The 27,028-nt window shown below is 37.9% G+C and overlaps 1 long non-coding RNA gene across 1 annotated transcript in view; it reads right to left on the bottom strand.

Annotated features, from left to right (window-relative positions):
- Positions 1 to 27,028, bottom strand: part of LOC127199567 (uncharacterized) — a 234,475-nt gene that overhangs the window by 85,130 nt on the left and 122,317 nt on the right. Inside the window, exon 2 of the long non-coding RNA XR_007831942.1 lies at positions 23,480 to 23,512. This is a non-coding gene — a long non-coding RNA (uncharacterized LOC127199567). The remainder of the gene's footprint in view (positions 1 to 23,479; positions 23,513 to 27,028) is intronic.

Consider the following 27,028-nt stretch of genomic DNA (forward strand, 5'->3'; position numbering starts at 1 on the left):
ACTACAGAGTTAATGTACATACCATGTGTGTGGCCAACGGAGATCTGTCTATCAGTGTATTATGGAAAAAAAAAAGCCAAAAAATCAACCAAAACAAAAAAAAAAATGTCTAGTTTTTATCATCATCACAGTTCAGATGCTTTACCTGACTCTTTAGTGCACAACTGTTTGAGTTTAGGAAATCTTATTCATTCAGAAACAGATTATTTGGGCTGATCTACTTGTTTTGTAAAGGTTGGATCCAATTGCTGTTCAGGAGAATCTGTGTGAGTCTGCTTGTTCTCATTAGTCCATGTCAAGGCTTGCTAATTCCAGATTGTTTGGAGACACCAGGGACCATGAGAACATTCACAGAATGCAAATTTTCTTCCACTAGATGCCCTTGAAAATCAGCACTTTTCTTTCTTGGTCCTCTGCCTAACCTAAAAATGGCTTATAAAAGAACCATTAGAGACCTTTGCAGGGACTCTCTGCATCCTTAGGGAGCTCACAAACTGCTCGGTGCAGTGGAGAGTAGGTGGAGCGAGGGGCTCAGAAAGTGGCCTGTAATATCCAGAGTCCTGCCATTTCAGGAGCAAGTCAAAGCTGCTCCAGTCATGTCAGTCCTGGCGATAACCATCCAGATGGCACCACAGACTCCAGAGGAATCTTCCTTATGAAGAGCAGGATTTCTGAAGCAAATGACTGCCTATTTTCTTAATTTCCAAACGCGTAGCTAAGACTGCTGGTACCAGAGTAAGGGTCTCCTTCAGACACATACAACTGCTCTAACCTTGTCCGTTAAATTATAAGAATGCCTGAGATCATTTACCTCTGGGTAATATAAACCAGAAATGTATTTTAACATATGATCATTTTGGAGACAGAATTGGGGTTTATTTATGGAATGTGCTACAAAATTTGGAAGTCAAGAGAGAGTTTCTATAAATTTTAGAATCCACAAAGAAATAAGATACACTCATACGTAAGGTGCACGACTGTGAAATATTGATTTACAGCGGAGGCTGACAGGGTGAGGCGTGACACTTTAATTTACCATGGTTGTTTGATTTTACTGCATTCTTTCCTTTGAAGCAGTCAGATGAGGAGTTGGAGAGACGGTTCAGTGGTTAAGAGCAGTGGTTGCACTTGCAGAGTACTAGGGTTTGATTCCCAGCACACACAGGACGTCTCACAACATCGGTAATGTAAATTCAGTTCCAAGGGGTCCAATGCCCTCTTGTGGCTTCTGTGGGCACTGCACACCAGTTGTGCACACATACTCTAGACAAAACACTCAGGCATACAAACAAACAACACACACACACACACACACACACACACACACACACACAGAATTCCGTGAGTGGCAACAATATTCACAAATTAGCATACCAACACTAGTTGACCTAGTGAGCTGAAGCAATGAGTGAGTACCATATATTTCAGACCATAAGATGCACTTTCCCCTGCAAAAGTAAGGGGAGAATGAAGGTGCACCTTATGGTCCAATTATTGTTTTTACTGTTTTTCTTGTTTTACTGCTCTAAAAACTGGGTGTGTCTTATAGCCCCAAAATACAGTGATAGTATCTACAGAAAAGTGGGTGTGAGATTTGATTTTATCTTTTCATATTAATATAGATTGAAATTAATTACATATTATTTTTGGGCTTTGATAAGATAACCAACAAAGCATGTACATAAAAATTCTCTTCCTGAGACTCTACAGGAGATGAACCATAGTTTACAGCTATGGGTGTTGACAATGTTGAGTAAATGATAGTTCACAAAATGTTGATCAGTGGTGAAACCATCCAATACCACATAAGATGTATTTTGCTGACTTCATCTACTCCCTAGGAATGGCAAGTAATATCTAAAATGGGAGTAAAAACAAAACAAAATTTTATTCTCAGATATTGTAGCAGTATTGCTTCAGCCTGGTATCCTGAGGAAGAGCTTTGCTTTGGAAAATTGTCCCAGATTTGTGATTCGGCAGCTGTACTTGGGAAAAAAAAAAAAAAAAAAAAGAATATCTGATGATCTTAGAAATAAGTAACTATTAATTTTATTTCTGCAAAGTATATCTTTTGTAATGCACTTTACAGCTTATAACACTTGGACAGCCAACTGAAGGCTCCCCTCCTTGGGATGTCGGGAGAAGCTGAGGGAGGGCAGAGGATGCTTCTGAAGAGATGGTGCAAACAAGATTCTATGCTCTATTCTAACGTTTCCTGTCACTCCAAACTACTGCACTTTTACATGCTGGTACCAACAGCAACTGCTCTCAGAATCCCCCAGTGAAGAATGACTTGATATTTGACTTCACCTGAGACAATAAAAAGTTATAGCTATGTAGTGTTGATTTTCATATACTGCTTTTAAAAGTATTTAAACATATTTTTATAATTTTAGGTCTTTTTCATTTTGTCAAAAGCCCCTTTCCCCATTTATGTCTATTTTTTCCACTCCTGCCATGAAATTCCTCTCCTCCTGTCCTCCTCCTCCTCTGTGTATGTGCATGTGTGTGTGTATGTGTGTGTGTGTGTGTGTGTTTGCATGTGTGCTTGTGTGTGTACAGCACTGTATTTAATTACGGTATCCTGCATAAGCATGGGTGGAGATTATTGCTTGATTGAGAGCAATATACAAGTGACTATATCATTGAAGAATCAGATTGGGTGTTGTTGTTGTTGTTGCTGTTGCAAGATTGTGAAACTAGGAAACAATTAAATTAATATTTTTCTTGCTTCAGATATTGCATTTAATTTGTATAGAAAACTTTATAAACTGGGTAGACTGGATCACGCATTTATGAATTTTTCCTACTTCTGAGGATGAAGAAGCTCAGTCTCAGAGAGCTTGGTTGATGCTCTAAGGCCGCATACTGGTTCTGCTTTAGAAATCCTTCTCATTGCTAATTTTTCCCTGATTCATCTTACACACCCATGATTTCCAAGGTGGGAGGAATGTTGTTTGGTCTGGATGTAGTACGTAAATAGGACACAGGACCTGCTTTAAAAGAAAAGAGATGCCACAGAATTGGACTTTGCAGGGCAAGTATAGGGCGCGGCATAGGAGTGTGTAACTTCAGAAACATCTCCAGAGGACTGCAAGGGCAGACTCGGAGCAGCACTTTTCTGTACCAGTCATTGTATGAAAGTGTGAGAAGGCCACTATCAGACTGTCAGACCGACACCCCAAGACTTCTGGAGGCTTAAGTAACAATTTCATAGTTTTGCTTCAGCAGATCTCAATGACTCTAGACATTAAATGCAAGTAAAAAAAAAAATCATATAATCCCAGGTGAAACAAGAAAAAAAAAAAAAAAGGGCAACAGAAATGAGTATGTTGGAAGTGACTTGGCTTTAAACTTGACTCAGAAGCTGTAATTAAGGTAAAATGAATCTTTGGAAAATGCTTTACTCTGACAACATTAATTTGGTTCCAACATTCTTAGCATTAGAACAAAAGAAGAGGTGTCTGCAGCATTTTCATTTTCTGAACATGAGCTCCAAGGAGCTGCCTATGACCATGGTCAGGGCTTTTGAGTCTAACATCTCCCTTCACATTTCTTATTCTAGCCCAGCATAATTATATAGTTACAGTAATAACCCCAATTGAGTCTCCATGATAGGTCAAGCATAGTAAACAGATTATCCTCCTTAATATTCATGAAACCCTTAGGATGCACCCCTCATTTTATGCATGAGGAAACCTAAGTTCAGTAATTTTAACCAACTTGTCCAAAGGCACACACAATAATAGAAGAACCAAGACTCAAGTCCAGTGTGCTCACTCCCACAGCTTAGGCTCCCACTGGCTCCCAGATCAGAAGTAAGTAAAACAATCATATACCATAGACAAAGTGGTCCTGTTGTTAACTAGAGCAATAGGATGATGGGTAGAGAAAAGATGTGAGGAAACATCAGAACTGCTACAGCAACAGCCACTGCTACCACAGAGGAGTGGCAGACAACCCTCTTCTGGTATATGATTTCAACTGCACCACTCCAGCAGGCATAGGTTATTTTTGGCCACCAGTAACAGCATTCAGATAATAGGTGCATTAGCTATCAGAAAACTAGACTTTTGGGGACACAAAATTAGACATCTACATCAACAAGTGGCATCAATGGCATGAGCTAGTTAGACTACACTATATGCAAGTGCTCATTCAAAAAAAGTTCTGCATTGCATAAGAACTGTTCACACCATTGTTTGTAGTGTCACTTTCTCAGGTTTCTGTTTTGTATTCAGTAGGTGTTCCTTAAGTTGACAAGTGTTTTTGTCTTGTTTTAAATCAAGTGAACATACTTAAGCAATTTAATAGATAATAACAAATATGTGACTGAAATACTTGAGACAATATTTTATATCTATTAAGGGAAGAATTTCTGTAATGTTTGTAAGCTCAGAATTATCACCCAGAAAGAATTTAAACTTCGGGGTATGATATCTTCTAAGCCTGAAAGTTTGTTCATTGTTACGTACTACCCATTTGAGATTCTCAGCTATAAACTTGTCTGGACATTAATGCCTTAATATGTACTCCTTAGATAGAAGACTGATTTAGACACAATGCTTCCTTATGCTGTATACACTGGCATATTTTTTAATCATATATATATGGAGATAGAGGATATATAGTGAGATATTCTTTGTAAGTAATTTAGCATGGTGGCTGGCACATAGTAGATGCTCAGCAAACAGCCCTCCCCTCTTCTCTCCTGACCTTAGACACTTCTCTACTGTGTAGCTTCCCTTAACCTGTCTTCTGCATTGCTTTGAAATCAAATAGGAGATGGTTTTAAAGTTACATTTTTTTCAGTAATCAAAGCTTGCACATAAAAAAAAAAAAAGCCTGTTGTAATTATAGTCATTATGCACAAAATGTGAGGTATTTTCCTATTTGCTCTTTAGGGAAGTTGGCTGTAGCACCTGGGGTCATACAGATTACCAAGATAAACATCACTGTGATTTATTTCCCTTATACGTTAAAATGGTCTCAAATCTAAGCTCTGCAGGAGCCTGTCGTAGAAGCTAGTTGTAGAGTGGTGTATCTGAAGATACCTTTCTGAGGTGTTTTATTTAGCAGACATAACAGACTGTTCTAGGAGTGAAGAGGATGTATTGCGAGCGACTGACAGGAACCGATATTTCATTCTGTTTTATAAATGTCGGGATTTGTTTCAGATACTTTCTCTGGTCTGAGTGTTACCTAGTGATGTTTGCTTTATTTTTCTCTATGCTGTTTTCCAGCTGTGATGCAAGGCAAGATGAATGCCCCAGTCAAAGTGGTATCATACTGTTAAAACTGACATCAAGCACTTTTGGTGGTCACCAGGAAACAGTATGGCTTTGTTCTGTGTTTAATGTCTAAGATATGGAGTCTGCTGAGGTACCTGCCATCTGATAGAGCTTATAATCTTCCTCTTTATTAGCTGTCTGGAAACATCATCACACTCACTTCTTGGCTTAAATCTTATTCACTTTCCTAATATAAAAAGACAAGAGAATCTCCCTGAAGATACAAACTTAGTCTCCTGTACTCTAGACAGATTTTTTTCAATGTGCTTTTTTCCTGAAACAAAAGGAAAAGAGACTCTTTCTTTTTCTCCTAAGAAAATATTATGTGTTTTAATTGTCCAGATGTGTGAGGTATATACAGATTACTCCTTGAGATTATTGTTTGAAAAGGCACACAATATAGTGAACATTCTCCTTCATTTCCTTATCTATTTCACTTATTTTCATCTATTGGGTTGCTGCTATAAACCACAAAGCATTAGGTATTGTGAATAGCAAAAGGAATGGATAGTTTTACTTAAGAAACAAATAGAAAAGGTAAACTCACAAAGACACAATATCACAACCTGTTTTGCTAAGAGTGTGAGTGAAGTTTTGGAATCCAAAGCATTCTGGTCTGTTCCGAGGATGTGTTAGATGGCAGCACCTCCCTGAGAGACCCACACTGCTTTCAGAATCAATGAGACTGAGTTCATTCTCAATCCTCCTGCTTCTCTTTATACTAGTGTTAAATATAGGACAGAGCTTAGCTCAGATTTCTCTAATTATTCTTTTGAATGGGAGTGTTAGAGAGCTTTCCAGAAGGGCAAGAGAAACCTGCATGGCCTGACTTAGTGTGTGTCCAAAAACAGACAACGAGAAAGGGAATACTTAGTAAGAGTGATTGTAGAGCTGAGGGTAGTTAATGCAAAGAGGCCCTGGTAACAGTTAGGACAGGAGATTATAGCTATTACCGTAGGTAGGAATGGGAAAATCATTTGTGAATCGCACAAGGCAGCTGCAGCATCCTTTGATGAAGGTCTCAACATCACACCCCCATTCTGTTAAACGGGCCTCCAGGTATGTGTGTGTGTGTGTGTGTGTGTGTGTGTGTGTGTGTGTGTGTGTGTGTCTGTGTGTGTCTGTGTGTGCGTGTGTCTGTGTGCGAGTGCCGAGGTAGCAGGAAAAGAAAAAGAGGTAAATAGAAGAGGCCTGGAAGAAAGCAAAGCAGTAGACAGGTAGAAATCATAGTCACAGGGAAAAGAGGGTTATGTGGAGTGGGTCTCTGCACCTGTGGGGTGGGGGGGTGGCACTGTCCCTTTATTTTCTGAGATAAAGAATAAAGACAAGCTGGGTGGTGGTGGCACACGCCTTTAATCCCAGCACTATGAGGTGGATCGCTGTGAGTTCGAGGCCAGCCTAGTCTATAAAGTGAGTCTAGGACAGCCAAGGCTACACAGAGAGACCCTGTCTTAAAAAAAAATAAGGACATACAAAGTTCATAGAAAATTCCCACCTGGGCTTATCTTTCCTTTCTCCTTTGTGTTTTTTCTTTCTTTCTTTTTTTTCACTCTTGGAATTTTTTCTTTTTTATTGTTATATTAGTTTCTTAGTTTCATTTCTCTTTTTAAATTATTTTTTTACATAAACATTTATATTATTACATACACACACTTATAATAAACTACATACAGCAAGAAGAACCATGAAACAGTCAGGAATATATAAATGTTTCATTTGTAGTGTTTTGGCTATTTGTATTTGGCAGCCTTGAAGAAAACATCTTTCCTTTCTTGGTGAGTCTATCCTTTGTGTTTTTTCTATGCAATATAGATCCAGTTTGAGACTAGTTAGAAGGGTTATTAAGAGGGAGGGGAAGAAGAAAAATGAAAAAGTGGGAAAGAGAGTATGCACAAGTCTAGGTCCCCCATCCACAAGTAGAAAAGGATTGTGTTCGTGGTAAAACTGACGGTCCTCCAGTGCCTTCCCTAGAGACCCACAATGCTCTCTGAGTAGTCGAGACTTCATTCTCAGCCCCCTGCTCCCTGTGACCCTAGTGTTGAGTATAAGACAGAGTTTAGCTCAGCTTTCTTGAACTGCTCTTTCCCCGTGTTCCTCGGTGCTTACAGCTACCATGCGTACATTCACAGCTCACCTTTGAACAAAGCATTTGTCCCAAAGGAAGGAAGGAACGGCATACTGCTCGCATTCCCAGCTGAGTCCACATTAGCTCCCTGTTTCATCTTGACCTGTGGCCTTTGGATAATGTTGGGAAAACTCTAAGAAGGAGAGTGCAGCGGCTCCCATGTGACCGCGGACAGCCTCTTTTTTCTTTATATTGAGATAGAGATGGTTCCTTGAGCCTTGTATTTATCTTTTGGATTCCCAGGATAAATTGTGCTTCTTTTCTGCATAATATTTTTCAAATATTTGAACAACAAGCATATTCCCTCTCTTTTTCAAGAAGGAAATGAAAATCAGTCTGGAGGGCTCTCTGCTTTGTATTAGACAGTCAGCACCATTACACTGCATTTGCTTCCTCATACGGAAAAAAAGTCCATCAGATAGACACAGGAACCAACAAAACAACAGTAAAAGAAATAATTTTCCTAAGGGAAGTGGTAAAGCCAGCATGTGAATTACAATTTAAATACACTTAAATTTAGTTTATATTTTCATTAAGATAACATGATTTTATAGTTTAAAAAGTCAGATAATGTTATAAAAGAGTGATAATAAAGTAACAATAAGAATGCATAATAATAATTTCATCACCTTTGCTAAGGCTTACATATAGTCTGAGTGTCTTTCCCACAAAGGCTCACAGTGACTCAGGTTTGGTCCACACATTAGCACTGTTAGGACATGACAGAGTTTCTGAGTGGTGAGGACTACTGAGCGGTTCTTTGACTACTGAGAGCAATGTGCACTCTAAAGGGGCAATGGAGTACCAGCTTCTATCTCCCCATTCTCAGCAGTAAACTGTTCCGTGAATGTACATGTTTTTCTCATGACAGTCTGTCGTCTGCTGAGAAAGTATCCCTGGCCTCAGATGTTGAACTTCCAAAGTGGTGAATGAAATAAACTTTTTTTTCCTGGATTATATTAACTGTCTTCGATATTCTGTTATAGCGAGGAAGAGACACTGTGAGATCAAAGGATGACCAAACTAAAACAGGAAAAATGTGTCTTGCAGGTTAAGAATTCCGTTTGTAGTTAAGACAGTTAAAAATAAGTTTCTACCTGTCCTGTGTTAAACCCTAAAGAATAAATTCTTGTTTGTCCTTTGTTAAGTCCTTGCAAAATAAGGTTTTTATTTGTAATTAAGAGTAAGTTTCTGTTTCTTAGGTAAACTGCTTGAAACCCCATTCACATGCTGGGCATCTTCATCTTTTATCTTTATCTTTATCTTTTATCTTTTTCACTGTATCTTTCTAACAATATATAACCACCAACCCTCTCACCCCTGTGAACACCTCATTTCTCCTATAAAAAGGGACTTCAAGAGGCCAGCAAGGGTTGTTCTCTCAAATCCTGACAGAGTGAGGCAGCAGGCTGGCCATTCCTGGGTACATCAGAAAATACAACTTACTTTATTGGATAATTTGGCCTTTTCTTTTCATGATTCTCAGTTTTAACATCCCTCTAGTCTCACTTTCTTGCAGTTGTTTATTTAATAAAAAGCCCTTAAGATAACATGAGTAAATCAGCATTACCATCAATTTATAAAACATAAGATGAAAACTGTCTACTTCAATTATACAACCACCTTAAAAGGTGATTAACTTTGGTTAGATCAATCGTGTTCATAATACCATAACTCTAGAAATATTTAGAACTAACTGGTGTAATGTTTCATAAATATACTTCCATTTTTAGTCTTCGTTGGTATCAGTAATTTTTCTCTTTCATAGCCTGCATGGTATCTTTGACTATAACAAACTTCAAGTCCTTATTCCCCCTTGTAACTGAAAACTTCCTCTTAGGCCATAGGAACACATAGCTCTGGAGTATCTACCTAAGCACCTTGCATGGGCTGTTCTGGAAAGCACACTGGAGCTTGGGATACATTTTCTTTCTGGCAAACTTGTGATGTTCTTTGTGTGTGTGTGTGTGCATATATATATGTATGTATATATGTGTAATTTATATATAATTGCACATATACACATGCATATATATGTATATATATGTGTATATATGTAGGTACACAATATATATATATATATATATATATATATATATATATATATATATATATATGCGTATTTTTTGGGTACTATTTCCTTGGCTTTCTTGGTGGAACATGTTGAGTTTTCAGAACTTTAAACTGAAACCTGCACAGTTGGTACTGAGAAGTCACAGTGTGTCTGAAGCCACCTTTCTCTTCTTTAACAAGCAGCATGGCAGATATTGTTTGTTCTTTTCTAAAGTTTTATGATGACATATTTTTCTAATTTGTTGCTGGTAAAACACTGGGCCCTTGAAACCTGGAAATTGTATCCAGGTCTCAGAAACTGGCTTGTCGTTATTATCAGTGATCACATTCATCTCTAATCACCTGCTGAACTGGAGCGACTGCACTGCTGGGCAGCTCAAACCTATTGTCTTTGCTGAAAATTTCCCTTTCCTTAATCATTGTCTCTTTCTTCTCTTCCCTGTGCGTAGTCTGCCTATGTATTCTTCCAAAATATGCCTAAACTGTTTTTTTCTTATTCTTTACATAGTATATATTTTATATCTGAGAGCATTTAAACTTTTCTTTGTTTTTCAAGATAAAATAGCATCATATTTTATTTTGGAGACTGTGATATCTCTTAACTTGAGGACATTATAATTTATCTAATTCTTTCTGCCCAGTCTGCTGGTTTTTGTTTGTACTGCTGTTTTTCTTTCATAACAATAGTTCCCTTCTTGTATTTTAGAGGACCCAGAAAGCTACTAGCACATTAGTGGAATCTACAAATTAATGAGCCCCAGTATAGCCAACAAATAAAACAAAACAAATCAAAACAACCACTCCTTGATGTTTATTTGCTTGAAGAAATAAATGCTTCTGTGTCTGTAGTTTGTTTTCCTCTCGGATTAGAGTCTCCGGAAAAAGAATCTTCTGTTTTCCTGAATTGAATACATAAGATTGGCTTTCATAATTCCAAAAGCCAAATTAAAGGGCTAAGTTAAGGCCTTATTTCTCAATAACCATACTCAATAATTAAATAAATAATTAATATATAGTCTGTAGGGCATTGTAATGGCCAAAGTTAACCCACAAGTCCCACTTGACCAAGGACGGATAACTTCTTGGAATTCTGGAGACTGTGGTTCTTGTGAGATAAAAAGCCACATGTTTTCAATCAGGTACAGTTTGACCCAACTGTACCAGAAGTGTTTGATTGGGAGTACTTGGTGGGTATGTGGCCAGTAAACACGTCAGCATGTACACCTGCCCTTGATTGGATGTAGGTGGGCGGTAGATATATGCTTGCCCTTGATTGGACTTGATGGCACATATGTAGGATTTATACAGTTTGCCTTTTTAAGCCTCTTCAAAATGTGACTTGCCATCATTTCTGGGAACCCAGAATGGTCCTGGACAGAGTTCATCATCCTGGTGAATATTTAATTAAAGCTTGCTTAAAATTTGGCTAAAAAACCTGGAACTGGTCTTTTTCTCATGATGCTCAGATTTCAAAGAGACAAAGAAGCCCTGAGTTAAGATTCCTGTGCGAATGTGTGTTACTACAAGGGACCAATCCCTCAGACTCACGGGAACTCATAAAGCCTTCATCGGGTCAGGCCAGGTTACTGGCAAGTCTTTGCGTGTGCTGTGCTTCTTAAGCTGTTGTATAGCTGGTGCCTCATCATCATAGAAAATTTGGCCAACTTGATCCCAGGTTTTTTGTACATGTGTCCTTGTGTGTTTCTGTTCTTTCTTCAGTCCCTCATCGCTCGAGTCAGGTTGCCAGGATAAAGTCCTGATGGATGCAGCAGTAGGCCTTTATCTCCCAAGTCTGAGAAATTGGATTTGTGGTGTGAGAATGAAGACGTGGGAGTCTATTTACTCCAGACGTTCAACTTCTACCCACCAGTGCTTAGTTAGTTTTACAATCCTTGCCTTCAGTATACCCGATTCCCAAGGTATTTCAAGGTTCAGCAATAGCAACTCAAACACTTACTTTATGTGTGTTTTAGCTGGAACTCTCTGCTGTATGGAGGAAAATGCTCTTTCTTCAATATTCTTTTTATTATTAAGTTATCTTGTGATGTTAGGTATGGTTTCATCCTGCTCCTGATTACTCTGGGTGATTGTGGCTACTCTATCTCTCATTCTTATTTTATCTAAGTTTTTTTTGAGAAAGTAAAAACAAAAGGTAAGTTAACTGTGAGTGACTTCATGGTGCCATCTCCTAGTCATGTACTGTTACCTAGCTCCTCCACCAATAGCATGTTCTTAAGGCCACACCGTTCCTATTTCTATTACAATAATCTACATAACCATAAAACCAAGAAAGTATTTTATATTTGCATCCACTTAGCATTTCTACAATCTGCTTTATCTCTTCTTTTTTCATAGGAAAACCTAGAGATGTGGCCAGACAAAATCAGAGAGGATGTAGAGAAAAAAGAAAAGTTTTACACAGAGAGAGACTAAGTTTAACTACATAATATATTCTAAAAAATAGAGATATAATTGAAAGAATGGTTGTGTTTTGATGAATATTCAAAACATTTCCAGGCATAAAACTTTTTAAAGGTTATAAGAGAGATTTGTGAAGGACTTACTTTGAGTCACCAACTTGACCTTTCAGTGATTTTTGGAAGCATTCAAGTCAATATTGAATATTTCTTTAATTTATATTCATATGTAATTGGTGCTTCTTTGAATGACATTTTATATATTTTTTAGAGCAAAAGAGGTTATTAAAAGTGTTCTAATTGATGGTGTCCAACTGTAAACACAGTGCTGCCAAGATGAAAATATGTAAACATTTCCAGCAAGGAAATAAGGAACACACTCTTTCAAACAGGCAGGAAGGACCAAAGGAAATTAGATTTAGGATTTGCAATAAGAGGAAATTAGTTTTCTTCTTCTGTTTTAACTGTTTTTTTTTTTTTTTTTTTGTTGTTGTTTTTTTGGTATTAAAAAAAAAGTCCATTCATTTAGTATTCAGCCTTTGAGCTGCTTGGCCATCTCCCCAACCTATGTGGTTTCAATGGGCATTTTCTTTTCTCATCAGATGCCCAATAGTTTAGTTGCCAAGTGTTTGATGTCGTGTGTCAAATCATGATTATGTATATGCCAAGGAAATGCATTACTGAAGAGCTACATGGAAGCCCTAAATGAACATTTTTATGTAATTCATTAAGAATACATCATCCTCACATAAATCTTAAAAATATGTATGTATAAAACTAAAACGAAACAAAACGAAATGAAAAAAACCTCTCTCTCTGTAGCTGAGCAGACTTGAGTGTGATGTGCTCTGAGCACTGCTGCTGGGTGCGGTGAGGGGAGCACACACAAGCTTCCAGAAATGAACAGGGTCTCCTATAGCTCAGCTTTTCCTCATGCTGTGCAGTTAAGACTTGCTTTGAGCACTTCTAAGATGGTGGTGGCCAGAGTATATTGTATCTGAGAGGCAGATGACCAGAGACTGTGTGGTTAAGGTAAGTAACCTAAAAGCTGACCCCAAAACGTCAACATCTGTGTTTTTCAAGATGGGAGGGGACATCCCGGGACCTGGGAACCTACAGTTTCAGGCTCCCCGCAGCTGTCTACCAGGTCTAAGAGTTGCACAAGATCTTATGGCACCAGTGCGTTCTTCTATATGAAGCCTGGGTCCCCAGTTTCAGGGGTGCTCTGCTTCAGCAATCAGGCCTTGAATCCTACCCACTACCCCAAGGGTGCCACCTAGATACCCTAGGTCAGCATCCTAACCCCAATCCACAGTTTTACTGGTCCCCTTGTGGAGACCAGGTAGACGGTATGAGCATACAGGGCATGGGTCCAAGAAGGTAGAGCCTAGCTGAATCTGAGTGCCTGGAACACAGCAACCACTTGGCCGTGAAACTACTGCTCAACTGAATCCGATCCATAAAGCCTGTGCCCATTCACTCCACAACTGACTCCATAACACCAGAGGCCACTTGTGATCTCCATGATTTACCGGTCACAAGTAGTACACAGCCAGCAGAAAGGTGAGCTATAGGCGGGACCCAACGCCCACTGTCAATCATCCCAAGGAGGCCAGTGGGGCGCCCGTGCCACATTCAGCTTACAGCCCTCTCCCTAATGACTCCAGACCTGCCTGTTTCACCTGGGATGAGGCCAGTAGAGCTGAGGTTTAATCTGGCTGATTACACCTGGCTGATATTATCCCTCTGACAACCCAAGGAGTCCTGTGCAGGCCCAAGCAACATTCACATTAGAGTCCTCTCTGCCTATTCCTGAAATGCCAAGACATTAGAGACCACCATGTCTGCTATCACCTGAGGCAACAGGATGCTAAAGGCCAGCATGAAAACACAAGCAAAAATACCCAGGGCCATATGACACCACTTGAAATGAGCTATCATAATTGTAGGGAAATGATATCAAATTTGAGGTTATGAAAATGATAGAGGCCTTAAAGGAAGAAAATAAATCTCTCAAAGAAATACAGGAAGATACAATCAAACAGATTATGGAATTGAATAAGTCTTTTAAAGAAATACAGGAAAATACAATCTTATGGGAGAAAGAAATGAATAAAACTGTTCAAGACTTAAAAAATGGAATTAGAAGCAATAAAGAAAACACAATCTGAGGCAATCTCGGAGATGGAAAACCTAGGGAAGAGAACAGGAACTGTAGATAAAAGCATCACCAACAGAATACAAGAGATGGAAGATAAATCTCAGGTGTAGAAGATACAATTGAAGAGATAAATACATCAGTGAAAGAAAATGTTAAATCCCATGGTGCCTGTGTTGCACAAAATTGTAAAATCTAAAGGACACAGACAATTTTCCTGATAGATTTCACTTACTAAAGTCAAATCAAGAACAGATAAACAGTTCAAACAGTCTTATATGCCCTAAGGAAATAAAAACAGCTACCAGATGTCCCTCAACCAAAACAAACAGACAAAAGCAAACAAAAAAAACAAACAAAAACAAAAAAAACCCCAAAGAAACAAAAACAAAAAAGAAAAACCCAGGCTCAGATGGTTTTAGCACAGATTTCTACTAGACATTCAAAGAAAAGCTAATACCAATACTCCTCAATCTATGCCACAATATAGAAGCATAAGGAACATCACCAAACACATTCTATGAAGCCACAGTCACCCTGATACCTAAACCACACAAAGACTCAACAAAGAAAGAGAATTTCAGACCAATTTTACTCATGAAGATCGATGCAAAAATACTCAATAAAATACTTGCAAACCAAACCCCCAAACACATAAAATATATCATCCACCATGAACAAGTAGGCTTTTTCCCAGGGATGCAAGGATCGTTCAACATGCAAAAATCCATCTATGTAATCCACCATAAAGACAAGCTAAAAGAAAAAAAATCCCAAGATCATCTCATTAGAAATAGAAAAAGTCTGTAAAAAAAAAAAAAATACAACAATCCTACATGATAAATGTCTTGGAGAGATCAGTGATACAAAGCCCATATGTTAAAAATAATAAAGGGTATGTACAGCAAACTGTTAGCCGATATCAGGTTAAATGGAGAGAAACTCAAAGAATTTCCACTAAAATCAGACACAAGGCAAGGCTGCCACTCTCTTCATATGTCTTCAGTACTGTACTTGAAGTAATGGATAGAGCAAAGAGACAACTAAAGGAGATCAAGGCGATACAAACCAGAAAGTAAGGATTCACAGTATCACTATCTGTAGAGAGTATGGTAGTGTACATAAGTGACCCCCAAAATTCCACCAAAGAACTTTTACAGCTAATAAATACCTTCAGCAAAGTGGCTGGATACAAGAGTAATTTTAAAACCCAGTAGTTCCCCTGTATACAAATGACAAACAGACTGAGAGTGAAATCAGGAAAACTATACCCTTCACAATAGCCTAGGGTAATATAAAGTATTTTGGTGTAACCCTAACCAAGAAACCTAAAGGTCTGTGTGACAAAAATTTCAAGTCCCCGAAAAAAGAAATTGAAGAAGATATCAGAAAAGGAAAGATGTACCATGCTAATGGATCAATAGAATTAAAATAGTAAAAATAGCCATCTTACCAAAAGCAATCTACAGATCCAGTGCAATTTGTATACCATCAAAACACCAACACATTTTTGCAGACCTTGAAAGAACAATTCTCTCACAAGGAAAAACAAAACAAAAACAAAACCCCAATAGGATGTCCTCCCCTCTGCCCCAGTTTCCTGGTAAGTGAAGGCTTTCGTGGGACATGCCCCTTGGGCTAGTATGCAGATATAAGTGAGTATATACCATTTGAGTCTTTCTGCTTCTGGGTTAACTCACTCATTATGATCATTTCTAGCAGCAGGTTACCAAGAAGAGACTTGATACCCTATGAGCATATACAGGGGGAGGTAATCCCCCTTAGGAACAGTCATAGGGGAGGGGAATAAGGGGAAAATGGAAGGAGTTAAGAATGGGAGGATACAAGGGATGGGATAACCATTGAGATGTAACAAGAATAAATTAAAAAAAAAGAAACAAAACCCCAGAATAGCTAAAACAATCCTATATAATAAAAAGAACTTCTAGAGGGTTCTCAATCCCTGGCTTCATGCTATACTATAGAGCAATAGTAATAAAAAAAAACTTCATACTAACATAGAAATAGACTGGTTGATCAAAGTGAAGACCCAGAAATAAACCTACACACCTATAGAAATTGATTTTTGACAAAGGAGCTGAACAATACAATGGAAAAAAGGCAGCATCTTCAACAAATGGTGCTGGTCTAACTGGATGACTACATGCAGAAAAATGCAAATAGATCCATATTAATAAACCTGCACAAAACTCAAGACCAAGCAGACTGCAACAGAACCCCTGATACATTAAATCTATCAGAAGAGAAACTTGAGAAGAGCCTTAAACTCATTAGCACAGAAGACAACTTTCTGAACAGAACATCAACAGCTCAGGCTCTAAGAACAAGAATTAGTAAATGGAACTTCTTGAAACTTAAAAGCTTCTCTAAGGCCAAGGACACTGTGAATAGAACAAAATGACAGTCCACAGATTGGGAAAATGTATCCACCAATCCTACCTCTGAAAAAGGGCTACTATCCAAAATATATAAGGAATTCAAAACATTAAACACCAGCAAACAAAATAACCCAATTACAAATTATGGCCCAGAGCTAAACAGAGAACTCTCCACAGAGAAAACTTGAATGGCTAAGAAGCACATAAGGAAATGTTCAGTGTCCTTAGTCATCGATGAAATGCAAATCAAAATCTCTGAGATTACATCTTACACCAATAAGAATGGCTAAGACCAAAAACACAAGTGACAGTACATGCTGGCAAGGATTTAGAGAAAAGGGAGACACTCCTCTATCACTGGTGGGAGTGCAAACTTGTACAACTACTTTGGAAATCAATCTGATGGTTTCTCAGAAAATTGGGGATAGCTGTACCTCATGGTCCAGCTATACAACTCCTTGGGCATACACCTAAAAGATGCTCCACCATACAACAAGGACATTTGCTCAACTATATTCATAGCAGCTTTATTTGTAATAGCCATAATCTGGAAACAACCTAGATATCCCTCGACCTAAGAATGGGTAAAGAACTGTGGTATATTTATACAGTGGAATACTACTCACCTCTAATAAGGGGAGCATGGGCTCTTTCTGACATAGACTTTCTTGCTAGTTTTCAATTACTTCTCCCTGGTGAGAATGCCTTGTCTGGGCATATGCGAAGAAGACATATTCAGCCCTGACACTAGTTGATGAGCAAGGCTGCATGGGAAGGTGGGCTGTCTTTCCCCTTTTTTAAAGAGTAGGGGAAGGGCTATGGGGGAGAGGGAGGGAGGGAGGGTTGGAACTAGAGGTGAGGGATGAGGCTATGACAATCATGTAAAGTAAGTAAGTAAACCCATAAACTAAAATCTAGTTTTCTTAGTTTGCTTTCTGATCATCTTCAGAAATCTCTGGCCCACCCCTGCTGTCACTGATCATTCACAGTAAGTTAATAAAATCCAGTAGGCTAGAAGACGTTCAGTGTTCTTGATTAGGTATGCAGTTACAGCGAAATCATCCAACATTTACTCAGTGCTTTCAAATATGGTAAAAAGAGAGGAAAATGACAGCCATCTACCATCAGATAACTTACTACAGAGTCAGAGGTTAAAAATAGGTTTAAGAGATGTTCAAGAATGGAGAAAATTTTAGGCAAGCAACTGGCACGGCATATAGAGTTTGAGATGAATTCCATCCCCAACAGAGGCCTTCTCTGCTCATTTACTGGTCTGCATGTCCCATCAGAAGCGGGGCATCAGGCTATTTGATTGCCATCTCCATTTGGCCATTGTCTGCTCTATAACTTAGAAACACACGCTGAGCCTCTGTTTACCTAGATTTTGTTTATTGAAGACAAAGACAGATTAAAATTAAGATAGTTGTAGTATGTTTTATGTCTAAAAATCAGTGATTTTTTTTCCAAAGAAAGGGCATGACACTAGCAGTGTCTAAAAAGGCAAATAACAATATTTGATTAATATGCAAATAGCTAAGAAACTTTGTGCATTTAGACAATATCTCTAGCAGCTTCAACTCTGGGCTTCTTCAAATGTTTGAGCATCCTGGTGGTGAATCTGAAATTATCTAGAATCCTACCTCCTTCAATTTCTCTATAATGACATTGCACTTTGGAGGATCAGAGTTAAACCTAGTTCTGTTTCAGCACATTAATGTTTCAAATCCTTATAGATAAGTGCCCTCGTGGTATCAAACCACTTAGGCTACCCAAAGAAATTATTATGATCTTGGTAGGTAGTAAAAACAAATATTTCTCCGTTTTGAAGGGTAGAAAGCCCAAGGTTGTGGTGCAGGCTTCCATGGTGTATGATAAGGCCTTGCTGGGTCATAAACAGGGATTCCTGTCCTCACATACTGGGGAACACAAGACCATGAAAGGAACCCATTTCAAAAAGGCAGTATCCCTACTCATGAGCAGTATGGCCCTGTCTTTCCAAAAGGTCCCATTTCCTACTACGTCTACCTTGGAGATATGGACGTTGGCATATGAACTGGGAGTATAAACCATCAAATCAAAGCACCTTGTCATTTTACAGCTATTCAACACTTTTACTGAGTTTGCTAATTTAAATACGGTTGAATTCCCCAGCTCAAGTGCTCCATTAAGAACTTTTAGTACTATTTTCTTTCACTTGAATTATCAAGCACTTGATGCTTTTGATTATAAGAGATGGTATTATCATTTTTCTATTATTTTAAAAGGAGTAGTCTGTTTCCCCAGAAAATCCAATCTTGATAGATTTATGTATTTATCATCATTGCTGCTATGTATGAAATATATCTGGGTATCTCTTGAAGTCGGCCAGTCTAACTTCCCAAGCCATCCGTCAATAAACTGTAGAGTCCCAGTTGTAGGCCGATTAAAGTGGAAACTTTTCATTTAAGTTCCTGGTTTTGTTCTCAATATGAGACCCTTTACCAGAGGGCTACTGGTCCAAGGGCTTTTGATATCAGTGAGCTATTTAAACATATCTCTCCAGTCTCAACTAAGGAAGCATTGCTTCCTGGCACACAAAGCTAAGACATACACACGAATTCCTACATACCTTCTGAAGAGGAGTAAATGCTTCTTTTTAATCCCTAGTGTTTACTCTCCAGCTGCATATTCTGACTTCTTAGTCATTTACTCTTTGTTAGCTAAGGAAGAAGGACTCTCAACATCTACCAACACTCAAGTATATTCCCCCCATCTGAAGCCTCCTTGATAATTGTTAGTCTTACATTAACAAGAAAGATGGTATGTCCCCACATACAGCCATAGCTATGCTGGATTCAGAGTGAGATTGAGTAGTTGGCACCAACTTTCTTTCCTTTTGTTTTCTTATACCTTGGTACTACTTTTTCTTTCTTCAACAAAAACAAACTTGTTTATTTTCTCTATCTTTTGTGACAGTTACCAAAGTTTTCTATTAATAAAGCAAAACATGAGAGGATGACAGAGACATTTTGTTGCCTGAACAGTTGCAAAAAGAATTCTTTATAATGTTGGAAAATCATCTTTAGCTTTCTGTCCCAATATATCTGACAGACATATTTGTGAGACATGAACTATCAAGGACTTGCTTACCCTGTCTTGGCAGGACCACCGACTCTGCCTGCATCCAAACTTGCCCTTTTCTAGGCAGAATTCTGTCTGTGGTAGAAACTAGTACATTTTGCTAAGTGGCTGCTTTGTCACATTTGAAGCCATTTCCATAAGGATGGTCTTTGACGCTAATCATCTTCTTTGATGTAGGCTGAGCATTGCCAGGAGTTAACCTTCTCATTGTAAATGTATCTTTGAAATACTAAAGAACATCTTTAAATACCATATTCTGTTGGTCTCTGAGATTTTTTGAAGACTTTATCTAATTATTTTACCTTATCTTTCTATAGAATCATAACTGTTACATTAGAATATATATTATTGAGATAAAAATAGACTAGTAATTGACATGACTATGGTTTGATCAACTAAAAATTAACTTGTATAACTTACTTATCTTAAATAGCCTGCAATAGCACTTTCAAAGTATTGGAAGTAAACCTCTCATTATAATTGAATTGTATGGGTACAATACTGCATACTAGAGTAGAAATATATCTAATGTGTGTGAAGAATACTTTTAAATTTGAATTCTATGTCAATGTATTTAAAATTAAACTTACCTTGCATCTATATACAAAATTCTATACCAGTAAATTAAAAACAACCTTGTGAGTGACAATTAAGGCAGTAGTATCAATAATCTACTGTCTCTATCATCTCATTTGGAAGCTACTAGTTGCACTCCCTGTATATTCAGGTAATTAATTTTATTCCTTCTCAAGTCTCTGATGGGGTTGAAGACCAGACAGTTTAGTTTTATAATTAAGCTTAATTGTTTAGGGGTTAAGATGTTTTTAGGTCTAGATGTGTTTAAGTTAATAGAGAGGATATGATAGATATTTTTTGACATTCAAAATTTTAGACTCACCGAGATAAGAAAGATGTTTTCTTCAAGGCTGCTAAATACAAGTAGCCAAAACACTATGACTGTAACATATATATGTTTCCTGGTTGTTTCATGGTTCTTCTTGCTGTAGATAGTTCATTGTATATATGTATAATAATATAAATGTATACATAAAATACTTAATAAAAATTGTAAAAAAAAATAAAGCAAAACATAAGCAATGTCCATCTCAAGGTAATCGCAATTTGATGGACATCACAAGGTATTTATATTTTTTACATGCAGTGAATATATTATCACATAATGAATACATCTCTGTAGGTTAAACATGATACATCATGTCCGTAAAGGAAATTTCCTTTAGAGAGTGAAGATGTTGACAAAGGTCTAATATCCAAAATATATAAAGAACTCAAGAAATTAAACACCACCAAAACCAAATAACCCAACTGAGAAATGGGGCTTGGAACTAAACAGAGAATTCTCAACAGAGGAGTATCAAATGGCTGAGAAACACTTAAAGAAATGCTCAACCTCCTTAGTCATCAGGGAAATGCAAATCAAAACAACTCTGAGATTCCATCTTACACCCATCAGAATGGCTAAGATCAAAAATTCAAGCGACACCACATGCTGGCGAGGATGTGGGGAGAGAGGAACACTCCTTCATTGCTGGTGGGAATGCAAACTAGTACAGCCACTTTGGAAATCTATCTGGTGCTATCTCAGAAAACTGGGAATAGGGCTTCCTCAAGACCCAGCTATTCCACTCCTTGGAATATACCCAGAAGATGCTCCAGCACACAACAAGAAAATTTGCTCAACCATGTTCATAGCAGCCTTATTCATAATAGCCAGATCATGGAAACAGCCTAAGTGTCCCTCAGTAGAAGAGTGGATAAAGAAACTGTGGTACATATACACTATGGAATACTACTCAGCTATTAAAAACAAGGAATTCCCGAAATTTGTGGATAAATGGATTGAGCTAGAAATGATCATAATGAGTGAGTTAACCCAGAAGCAGAAAGAATCAAATGGTATATACTCACTTATATCTGCATACTAGCCCAAGGGGCATGTCCCACGAAAGCCTTCACTTACCAGGAAACTGGGACAGAGGGGAGGGCATCCTATTGGGACTCTAAATGAGAGACGCATGGGAGAATAGCAAAATAAAAGGATACAGAGGGTCCTAGAAATCTACAAGTAGAACAATATGATAGGCAGATTTGGGCCCAGGGGTCCCGCTCAAACTAAGGCACCAGCCAAGGACAATACAGGAGGTAAACTTTAAACCCCTTCCCAGATCTAGCCAATGGTCAGAATATTCTCCACAGTTGAGTGGAGAGTGTGATACGACTTTCTCATGTACTCTGGTGCCTCACATTTGACCATGTCCCCTGGAGGGGGAGACCTGGTGGCACTCAGAGGAAGGACAGCAGGTAGCCAAGAAGAGACTTGATACCCTATGAGAATATACAGGGGGAGGTAATCCCCCTCAGGAACAGTCATAGGGGAGGGGAATAAGGGGAAAATGGGGTGGGGGGCGAGGAATGGGAGGATACAAGGGATGGGATAAACATTGAGTTGTAACAAGAATAAATTAATTAAAAAAAAAAGAGAGAGAGAGAGAGTGAAGATGTTGCATACACACAGTCCAATGTGACTTTCTGGGGGAGTTCAGCAAAGTAAGGAGTGGTGGCTGTCACTTGCTGCATTCTTATGGCATGATGAAATGGCTTGCAAATTTATTGGCTCCCATGATTTATAAAAATGTGATTTTTTTTTTCATTTCTCTACTGAGGAAATCAGGGATTTCAGATACTAAACTGGTCAAAGACACATAAACAGCTCATTAGCAAATAGACTTCAAATTCAAGCAACCCACATCTGGAGCCCTGATTCTCAACCGCTGGTTACTGACTTTCAGTGCTGCAGTTATAGCTACTGATGGCCGAGGGGACTGGAAGACTTTTCTATTAAATTAAACTAGATAAGCAGGCTAATATGGGAGTCCCTTCTCAATACTGACAGCTCTTAGAGAAAGCACCTCTGCTGGCAGGATTTCTGTTGAATACTTCAACATGTTATAAGTAAAGGAGTAGAGGGAATCAAATATACTAATGAAATCTATAAATGCTTTAACATTTATTCAAAAGTATTAGCAAAATCCCTTAATTAAAATAGCACTATATTTCTCCATTTAAAATTAGCCTAATAACTACTCTGATACTAATCTCCATTACCTATGCTTAATAGACAATTTTCAGTGTTTGCATCCCATAGAGATTGCTTAATCTACTGCTATCATTCTTGAATATATATGTGCATATATATTTATACATGTTGTGTGTGTCTCTGTGTGTGTGTGAATTTTGTCAAAGTACATTTAGTATTTCCAGTTACAAAATTATGGTATACAAATATACATATGCTATAGCCAAAAATAGCACAAAGATGGATATTAGGTATGTATAAATTAATATTCCTTATTCTCATACTAGAGTGTTTAAATATTTGAGACTAGACATTTGAGAACACCTGCACAGAGCTGAAACTTCTTACTGGTAAGCTATATCAAGTGAAATCAGGGCTCTCTGATAACAGGTCAAAGCTTATTGTTAGAAGTATCTGGTAATGTTAGGAAAAGGAGGATATTGTTAAGTTGGTGAAGGCCAGATAAACTTTGAGAGAAGAAAATAAATTAGCATGGTTTTGTATGTGACATCCATTCAATAAATATCATTGATAAATACATATTAAAGATGGACAAATGGAAGACTACAGGATAGAGCAGAAATAGTGAGTATATCTATACAATATTGCTAATTTTAATTATCTAATACATTTGATCATTATGCTGTTTCACACTAAAAATTTATGTTGTACTTTATATGCAGTAGTGAAGAAAATAAAAACATAATATTCTCTGGTATCTGAGAAAAGCTGAGGGTATCTTGGCTTTGCTATTTTTATGTTTTGTTTTTATTGTTCAAACATTATGAAAAGTACCAACCTTGAAAACTGCATTTTGCTTCTTTCACTTCATCTAGAAAATAAAAAAAAAGGGAGAAAAATTTGTTAGAGGCAGTTAAGGCAGCACACATACTAAAAGAGGCATCTTCTGAAAAATTAATAAGCTTTCCCCCATTTTATTATGGACAAAGGACAAGCATTTAACTGTGGAGAAAAAAAAATGTTAAGAATTTTCAATTTTTTGTAATTTAAAAATATTTTGTGCCTTTTTTATTTGTAATAGTTTGCTTCTGTAAAATTCTTGGTGCCATAGCAATTATGGGAGTGTTTAACAAAAATGATAAAAAATAAATAAAAACCTAAATTATATAAGAGGGAAAATTACGAGGCGAAGTTGAGTCTTTCTGGAGCTCCCTGGCCAGCCAGACTAGCCTACTTAGAGACCTCCAGGCCAGCAAGACTGTCTTAAAACAATTGCATAGGCAATGCTCAATTGGCTCATCTAAGGGGGCCACCATGATGCAGTTTTTCATAAATATGCGGGAGACTATCTTCAAAAGACATTGCACTTTCCTTTCCTTCTAAGTTCTAATCGGAACTGGAACTCAGGCTCTCCCATCTCTCTCTGCTCCTTCCCCTCGTAATCTGCTCTCCCTTATGGATCAGTAGTTACTGTGCTCTTTACAAAACCCGTTCCACCTCCCTTTCAGAAATTGTAGTCATGGTGGTGAATATTCAAGTGCAAGCCTTTGTCTCAGGGAAGTTGTAATTATGATAATGCAGTATTTGCCCAGGCAATGTTTTCAAGTCATTGTTCTCTTTGTGGGATGGGAGATGAGAGGAAAACACTGAAAGTAAAGAGCCTTTGGGATTTCAGACTTTATCCCCTCAGGCAAAAAATAGGTGTTATTTGTATAGTGTCACTATCTGTGCACTGCATATAAGTTGCATAGGGATATACCTAAATTGCATAGGTTTCTTATTTAATTCAAACAACCACCTGACAAAGTAATCAGTGTCCTAATTTTATAAACAAGACTTGAGTCTTTTATTCAGCACCTTGATCTGAAGGTTTATAGAGTGTCTGGTGCATTTGTGCATGTAGCATCACCTGACTGATGTTCAAAATTTGCTTCTACAAAAATGTAATACTTTATATTGAATACAAGTAATTTGGTGGACTAGATGTCAATACACATAGAGGTTAATTCTATCCTCATAAGAATATTTCACAAGAGATGCTTATGGAATGCACAATATTTTATATCAAGAAACAGATTTTAAAGTATACATAGTATAACCACAGACAACCAAATATTCAAATTATAACTTTGCAGAATTAGGATACAAAGCACAGGTCCAAGGCCAATTTGCAGGAGCCTTGGTCAGTAGCATAGGCAGCATGTGGCTTTGATAGTTAGGGCTGCAAAAAGGATGCAAGACTCAGCCCTTCTTATTAATAAGATCAAATCTACTATGTACAAATCCTTTCTGGACAGTTTAAAGCTCACAACTGAAATACATGTGATTTTATTTGAAGAGAATAAATTAAGTTCACCAAGTTTATTTGCTCAAATTTTTCAAGCTGTCATGTGTTCTTTTATAACTGGGCACATTGACAAGTTTGGATTAAAAAAAAAAAAAAAAAAAAAGACAGAAAGAAAGGGAAAGCCAAAATAAGATAAAAAAGGAACAAAGAAACTAAGGGAAGATACAATCAGAAATAAAATATGCAATAGTAAAATACACAAATTAGTGGGTTTTCAGAATTCATTCCTGCTATTGTCTTACATCATTTACAGCTTTATAACTTCCCAGATCTACCTTTTCTCAGCTTTGTTATAGTTCAAATATCTTTACAAGAAGCTACACCTTTCTCCCACATCATTTATTTGTAACCTTTTAACACATCTCCATTCCCCAGTAGCTCACATCTGTTCCATGTGGACCATTTAATAATGTGTCCTAATTTCCCACTCATGGGAAGGCTGATGGATAATCTAATCTGACTTGAATCTCAATTCTAGTGTGATCCTTATGTGTCTGCGTATAATGGGAATCACGTTTAACTGCGAGACTGAAGTAATAACATTTGTCTAGACCCAAAACAAATCCCCTAAGACAGTTTGTGGGCCTATTTCATACCTGTTCTTGAACTCCTATTTTAGCCAAGGTCCTTGAACTGATGACCTTTCAGTATCAACCTCTACAGTATGGAAATGACTGGTGTGTGCCACTGTATCTGGCTGGCCTTCGTCCTTCTTTGATACCATCATCTACAAGTTTATGGCATTGATACAGAAAGAAGCAAAATGTCACTGAAGGGCAATGGAGCTTTTGCACTGAGGTACAGCAGGGATACATAACCATGTGATGTACAGACCTCAGTACATGTGCCATAAATCAGGGATGCTGACCTGATAATGTAACAGCCTTCTAAAGGGATTGTTGTGGGTGGGGATGTTGCTAATTGTTGAACCACATTCCTACAGGTGTGAGAGACCCTTGGTTCAACCCTTACCACTTCCAAACAGTGGTGCAGATGAAGTGTCTCACAATAGTGATATACTACCATAAGGGTACATTTAAACACTCAAAATCAATGGCTCTTTTTCCTTGCATCATCAAAGGATAAGGCTATGTGGATCTAGGAATGAAAATGTGGAAATTGGAGTAGTCAGCATTACACTATACCTGTTGGCTAAGTAAGGAATTTGTTTCATATTCCTATAAATTAGTCTCTGTGTCCCTAGCTACTTTTGTTTGCCAAGGCAAAATACTTCCAGCTGGGGACATAAGAAGAGGCTCAATAGTCACTAAGATATGTCTGATTAAAACCAATGAGCCAACCGACCAACCAAACAATCAACTAAGCAAACAGACAAAACCAAACTATTTGGATACTCATGGCAAAGTGCTGGTCTCAGAGGGAAAAGCTACTGAAACATCAACAGGAAGAATGGGGTTACATCCAGGAAGAGGAGAGCAGGGTGATTGGCATCAAAGTAAGTATTTCTTAATCTTTCCCTGCTTACTTTTAATAGGGCATAGCAAAATAGAGTACCCTATGTATGTTATGGATAGAAGGGTTTCAGACTTTCTAGCTGGTGGCACTTGACAAGGTGAGCCACCTACGTCACTGGAAGTGCTGGCTGAACACAATGGAATTCTAGAGTGGACAGTAGAAGAAGATGATTGGGCAATGGCAGGAGTCACCTACAGTTTTGGGATTAGCCTAGAGAAAGAGACTGCTTCCTAGTATTTCTCTCATGCTTCTGCACCAGATGACATCCCAGCCCAGAGAGCAGAAGGGAACACATGCCCCCATCCCTAATTGACAACCACTTGCAAATGAAGAATTAGTTTTTTTCAGGGAATCTCACTGTATACCAGTAGATGGCCAATATGGGGGGGGGGAATGGAGGGGACTGAGGAAAAAGTGGGGAGGGGGCTTGATCTGGATGTAAGTGAATAAATAAATATTAAAAAAAAAACAAGAAAGAAAAGAAAACTATCTCAATGGCATTTGGAAGTCTCTTTGTCTCATAATGCTTTACCAGGGCACCTGTTGTTGTTGTTGTTGTTTTAG

This window comes from Acomys russatus, chromosome 2, assembly GCF_903995435.1.
Source record: "Acomys russatus chromosome 2, mAcoRus1.1, whole genome shotgun sequence".
Lineage (NCBI taxonomy): Eukaryota > Metazoa > Chordata > Mammalia > Rodentia > Muridae > Acomys > Acomys russatus.